We start from the raw sequence: 6,893 nt of genomic DNA, 5'->3' as shown, positions 1-6,893 counted from the left end.
TGATTCATTTAATGTTATAATCATTGAAAAAAAAGTGATTTTCCTTCAAAAATAAGGACATTTCTAAGTGAGTAGTGCACTTCATTTTGTCCATGTGTAATCAGGTTACCAATAATGATTGCTCATTGTAGGTCAGAACAGACCTGGTATTAGCATCAACCACAACCTTGTGATCTCTGACTATAGATGTTGTCATTTCCCCTGGCGTGTGCATGTGTGTGCGTGTGTGTGTCTCTGTGACAGTCGTCTGTGACCGTGCAGAGCCTCGGTGAGTACACTTCCACCCCGGCCCCCCTTCCCTCGTCGGCGCTGAACCAGAGTCCGTCGCGGCCTCGGACAGATCATCCCGGCCTGAGCGTGGCAGCTCAGCCAGAGCCGTCTGCAGGCGGCTTCAGCACCCTGGGCTCCATGATCGGACGGCTGCAGGGGGACGATCCGTCCAGTCGGCCAGCGTAGGAGCAGCGGTGGACACCCCGGTGTCTGACCTCAGACCCGTCTTTCCTGTTATCATGAGGACAAGAGTCAGAGATAGTGTTTCGCAGAACTCACTGGGACTTAAACAGTGAAGTGTAGTTGTACGAGGCACTGACCACAGTCCAAAAGCATGCAATATGGGGATTAGGTCAGTTGGTCACTCTAAATCACATGTGTCAAACTCAAGGCCCAAGTGATTAATTGGTCTTAAAAATCTGTGTTAAAATGGGTCTATGCCGCTTTAAGGCCTTTGACGCGCAAAGTGACGGCACTGACACCAGATCGCAGTGTATCCTTGTGCGACGAGTGAAATTGAATAAGTAAAATAGACAGAAAGTTATTGAGCAATATGTTACGGAGTAGTTACCTTTATTTTACATGATCTTTGGTAAAAGCAGACGTTTAAAGTATGAACCAATTTTAAAATGACTGTGAAATCATGGATTGCTTCCACGGATCATGGAAAGTTTAATGCTGCAAAAGCACAAAACAGTCCTAATAAATGGTAGGGAAGGAAAAAGGGAAGAGTGTTATTGCTTTTGTGATCCAGCAGGTGTCAGCAACTCTCCAGAAACGAGAGAGTGATTTACAAGTGGAAAAGAAGATGGTAGGAATAATAATGGACGAATAAAAACGTGAACAAGTTCGGACACGTGATGTTGGAAACTCCCTGTGAGTTTGAGAGCCGACCCACAGGGAGCACAGGTTCTATAAATACAACAAATTCTTAATCTGTATTTAGCACAGTTTTGTCTGCGACAAAGAATCTTTAACCTGTTTTACGTGAAAAACAAGCTAATTAATTCTGACCATCACACTGAAGCCAGTTTAAATGATTTAACAAAGGACAAAAGTTCAAACAACAAACAACAACGGCTATCATCGTCTCCATCGCAACTAGCACATGACTCAGCACATGCTCAGGTGGCTAGCAGATTATGTTAGCTTGAATACTAATGTAGCATTAGTATTCAAGCTAATTCAACTAATAAACTGGCAGATAAACTTCCCATTTAACGCATTTTTTATGGTAGTATGGATGTTTGGCTCTGTGTATTTTAACTGTTCTTGTACTTTAATGACTAATTGTCTCGTAGTGACAGTGACAGTGAGTAGTGAGTTGTTTGTTTATGTTTGTTTGGTCCTTTTCTCATGGACCATTCATCTCACTTTTTATTTTTATTTATGTCACTTGCAGTAATTCGTAGTGGCGCATTTTGTATTTTCTTGTGAAACTTAATAAACAAAGTTTGAAAAAAAAAAGAAGTCCTTACCGGATTAGCAAACAGCACTTCAAAATAGGCTACTTCCTGTTTCCATCCAGCTGCTTCCTGCCGTCATCAAATCTGTGACGTTAACCTGTGGTGTGGAGGGGGGAGAGGGAGTGTGTGTGTGTGTTTGATTGGGTTCAGTCACAGCAAACTTGACAGCGTCTTGAACCTCTGAAGACCTTTGACCTCTGCTGATCAAGGTAACTATTCACTGCAATAACGCAAAAAATATTTTTTCCCTTGCTAATTTGTTCGTTCTAAATTGCACAACGCACAATTTCAATTCATGTGTCATTTACGATGATCGCGCCTACAGGAATGTGAGGGACACTATTCTTCACAGCTGACCAATGTCTTCAATGAGTGAGTAACCAGGGAGTAAAATAAGAAAGTCATTTGATGGTGATGGTGCAGGAGAAAAGATAATTTATCAAAACAAAATAGACCCCCATTTGTCCTTTCACCCCAACCTGTCTAGGCAGATGGCCGCATAACTTTAAGTCTGGTTCTGTCAGAGATTTCTTCTTCTTCTGGTAAAAGTGAGTTGTTTTTTTTCTCTCCACTGATGCCTCTAGTGCAAGGCTATTCAACTTAAGGCTCGGGGGCCAGAACTGGCCCTTCAAGAAATTTGTACTGGCCCGCGGCCCATTAACCCATAAATAATTAATATATTATTAAAAAGCCAATAAAACCATAGCTTCGCCTATTTCTGGCACTTTTGCGACACTTTGCGTCACTTTTTTGGCAAATACTAGTACAGCTGTAATTGTAGGCAGCCTTTGTATGTACCAGGATATTTTACACTATGAGCCAACTGTAGCGGTACCTGTGTCTTGTTGGTACTGTAACTTTTATTTTTTGCACTATGAGCCAACTGTAGCTGTTGTAACTGTTGTACCTGAATATAATTGGTACTGTTACTTTCTGCAAAAATAACCTTTTGTGGCCATTGCATCTTAATGTTGTTTATATTGTTACCTCTAAGTTTGTAAGAGCCAATTGTGACTGCTATACCCAAATGTTGTTGGTACTGTAACTGTAACCTTTTTGCACTATACGCAAATTGTATTGTACCTGTAGAATATTTTGCACAATGAGCCTGTAGCAGTTGTACCTGAATATTATTGGTACTGTTACTTATATTTCTGCAAAAATAGCCTAAAGTGGCCATTGCATTGGTGGTACTGTAACTGTGACCTTTTTGCACTATAAGCAAATTGTATTGTACCTGAATGTTGGTGGTTTTGTTACTTACCTTTTTAGCACCTAACTAGCAACATTTTGTATCTCTTTGTATCCGTTTACTGTACATGCAACACAAAATAGTAGTACATGGGTTGACCGGCACCACTGGCTGGACAGCCTTCAGAAAAGCTGGCACCCTCCGGAAATTTTAGTTGAATAGCCCTGATCTAGTGTTTACTCATTGTGTGAATTGTTGGGTTTCTCTGCTCTGCATGATGTTTGTCTATGTACAGAGCCTTGAGATCACGTATGTTATGATTTGGCGCAATACAAATAAAACTGAATTGAACTGAATTAGAGAAGGCACTTGGCGATCATATAGCTCCACCAAGGCTCCTCACCAACGTTAGCACTCATAATAATCCTGAATACCAGTACCTCACCACCGCTGCTGTGACAGGTGACGATATTGTCAATATTGCGTCCATAGATGTTGGACGTACGACTTTACATTCCCTTTAATTATGCCTGAACTTTTACAACGACAACAAAGCTCTACTTACTTATTGACTGACGGGCTGCGATCTCCTCGTTCTGCTGCACAGCCTCGCGTCCATTCATGGAGAGAAGCCCCCGTTTTCTTGATGCCTCATTCCTCCTCTTTCAGACGGCTAACAAATACAGAATACAAATTCAACATGAAATTCTATCAGTCAATATCATTTTTTTTTTTTTTACACTGGTTAATACTTGTCAATAATATTTAGGTTGGTCTACTTCCCCACAAGAATTAAAGCTGTAGTAGGCAGGATGTGCGGCAAAATATCTGAGTGAGTCTGTCGCTGCTTTCAGACACGTTCTGAACTCTCGAGACTCGATTGCAGATTGTGTCGAGGGCTGTGTGTGTAAACGCAAAAGTCTGCCAAAGCTGCTCTACAGAGATTCCTCTGAGATTCTCCTGCCAGTTCCCTGATACAATCTCAATCAGGTTATTGTCCAAGAGAGCTGAGAGAAAGAAGAATGAGAAAACACAGCCAAGAAAAACTTTGGATAAGTTGCCACTACCCCCCCCCCCCCCCCTCACCTGGAGATTTGGGTCCAAACTTTTCTCCAGTGCGCGACAAATGCAGCCGGAGATTGTCTGGGTGAAACGATAATCTGAGAATCTGCGGCGTTCGTGGCGTCTCTGAAAGCAGTTATGCTACGCTAATGCTATTCCCCATAGTTTTCAAAGTGGTAGACAATAAATGAATGAAAATATTTGTCCTGGATGGGGGAAAGAAATCTTAAATATGACTATGTTCACATTTTTAATGTGTTATGTTTATTTGTAAACACAACATGGTGTATCTGAAGCTTTGGCCAAAATGGTATTCAATTATTTTTGGTGCCCGCTCAAATCAAAAGGTCAAAGCAGTCACCTTTAATTCTTCTTCTTCTTTGAATAATTTCCAGCAGGCTGTACACACCAAGGGGGTGCAATGCTGCCCTCCACAGGACAAAAAAAGACTAGCGCCTCCGCCGCATTTCTTCTTATTCGTCCTCTTTGCTGCAAAACTCATCCTGCAGTTTTGAGGAAAAACCCCCACAAAAATCACACACAAAAAAACACGTGGTTTAGCGCATTTCTACGTGGAAGTAAGCATGGTAAAAAACCTGAAACGGATCATAATATGTACCAATCAGCAGGAACGTTCAAAATTTCTCCTGAGAAATTTTTTGTTTTTCTAGTCATGTTATGTTTATTCACTGGTTATAGGGACAACATATTTTAAATTGCAGTGTTTATCTGTTGACTTCAATGTTCAGCTAAATATTAGCTAAAGTCTGCGTGTGGGCCAGAATTCTTTTAGGGGCCTCGAAAATGCCTGAAGTTTGGGAAGCTCTGGTTATAATTTTTTTTTACAAATTCTATAAATCGAATTGAATATCCAATATATATTCCATATATTGTGAACATCCTTGACCTTAAGTAGTCCTGTGGTGAATGCGGAATCATTACGTTGCAGCATATGTCTCACATAGGTCAATATGGATTAGGAAGTAATAGCTAGAGCTAAAATGATACCAATGCACACATATATGTACTAATGGGTCGACATCATTCTTATCCCTGGAGGGTTGTGGGGGAGGGGGCGGGGTGCTGTAGCGCACACATGTTTTCAACACTATGTGTAAACGGCCCCTAAGATCTGCCTCACTCATTTTGCATTAACTGCCAATTGGTGGACATGTTTTTTTTTTCTGTGAACGTGCTTGTGTGAGCTCATCAAGCGACTGGGGTTTTTCTGTTGAGCAGCAGCTGATTGGAAATAGTCTGACCTCTAGATCTGAAGAATCTGCAAATCCGCTTAAACAGGGGCGTTTTCGCTTTAACCGGCTCTTTTTCGTGGTCCCAATCTTGTTTTATCAAACAGGAGGATGACGATGACCTATCGGTGCTGATGGGAGATACGCTAGAGCTTTGACCCGTGGAAATAAAAGGATGCATCAGGGCTTTGCTGGGCGTGATTCTTTCACTGGCATCTACCGCCATCATCTCATTGAGGAGGCTCACAAAGGCCTCCTCATTCCCACTGGTTTCTGGATAAGTCTTCACAATGTCGTCAAGACTGCCTAATCTGTGAAATATGAACTTACGCTGATATGGTCCGTGCGTTCGTCGTTTTGGGAGTCCCTTGGGACATCGGCATGTCTCGTTGATCCTCCACGATGAGCTGGGGGATTCTTCGTCTTTCTTGAAATACTGTTTGGTGTGAACCCCAGAGTTCAGCAGGTGTTCGCCGGGCTGACCGTGTATCTGCACGGTGTCTCTCACTCGCTCGTGCTCACACCGCGACGGATACAGGTGTTTGCCCAGGTACAGGAAGGCCGCGACGCAGCCAAGGGACCACATGTCCACGCCTTCGTGCAGGGGGAGACCCAGCAAGACTTCGGGAGCCCGGTACAACGTGGCCTGGTGCTTGCTGCCGACGCTCATGTCTGAGGTGGAGTGGGCCAGTCCAAAATCGATCAGCTTCACCTTGAAGGGCAGCTGCTCGTGATTGATCAGCATGATATTGTCCGGCTTGATGTCCGTGTGGACCACTCTGACGCTCTTGAGAGCACTCAGAGCCACCAGCATCTGCTGCACGATCACCTGGACCTCGCACAGTTGCAGCGGCCTGGTGAAACACTTCACAAACTGGTGGAGGTCCATGTCCAGCATTTCAAATTCTAGAGTCAAGAATCCGGCGAACTCAAAATGCCTGTTGAACTTGATCAAGTTGGCCGTGTCTTTGTCGAGCGTCCGGAGCTTTTCGAGCATGGCCACCTCTTTTTCACCAGTCCACCTCTTCACAGACTTCAGGGCGACCGTTTGTTTGGTTTCTATGGAAACACATTTGTGTACTTTTCCGAAGGCCCCTGTCCCCAGTGGATTCACCAGGGAATACCCATTTAATGTGTAAATTAGTTTATAATTGGGCTCCCGTTCCCTGTGTTTTCTCCTCTGTAAACCCATTTGTGAAATGGGTACAAGTCTGATGGCACGAGTACGACGAGCATCGCCTGTGTTCCATAATCCTGATGCCACACTAACAATCTCTTCTATTCCTTTGATCCATATGACATCATGATCACGACATCATCAGTCTACTTCATGACATCATCGTCTTCGTCACAGAGAGATGCAGTCGATTAAACTGTGTATGTAAATGTCCACTTCTTCCTCTTTCTATTTGTCTTCAGTGTTCCAGGAAAGCAGTTGCACCCCAGTGAATTGTGTCCTTTTTTACTATATACACAGTACGTTTGTATATAATCTGATATTGTACAGTCAGTATATATAATTATATATGTAAATGTTTGTGTGAATAGTCTGATATTGAACAGTCAGTATATATATATATAATTATATATGTAAATATTTGTGTGAATAGTCTGATATTGAACAGTCAGTATATATATATTTATATATATGTA

This window comes from Microchirus variegatus (assembly GCF_963457635.1).
Source record: "Microchirus variegatus genome assembly, chromosome: 9".
Classification (NCBI taxonomy): Eukaryota; Metazoa; Chordata; class Actinopteri; order Pleuronectiformes; family Soleidae; genus Microchirus; species Microchirus variegatus.
Note: the sequence above shows the minus strand (reverse complement) of the source record.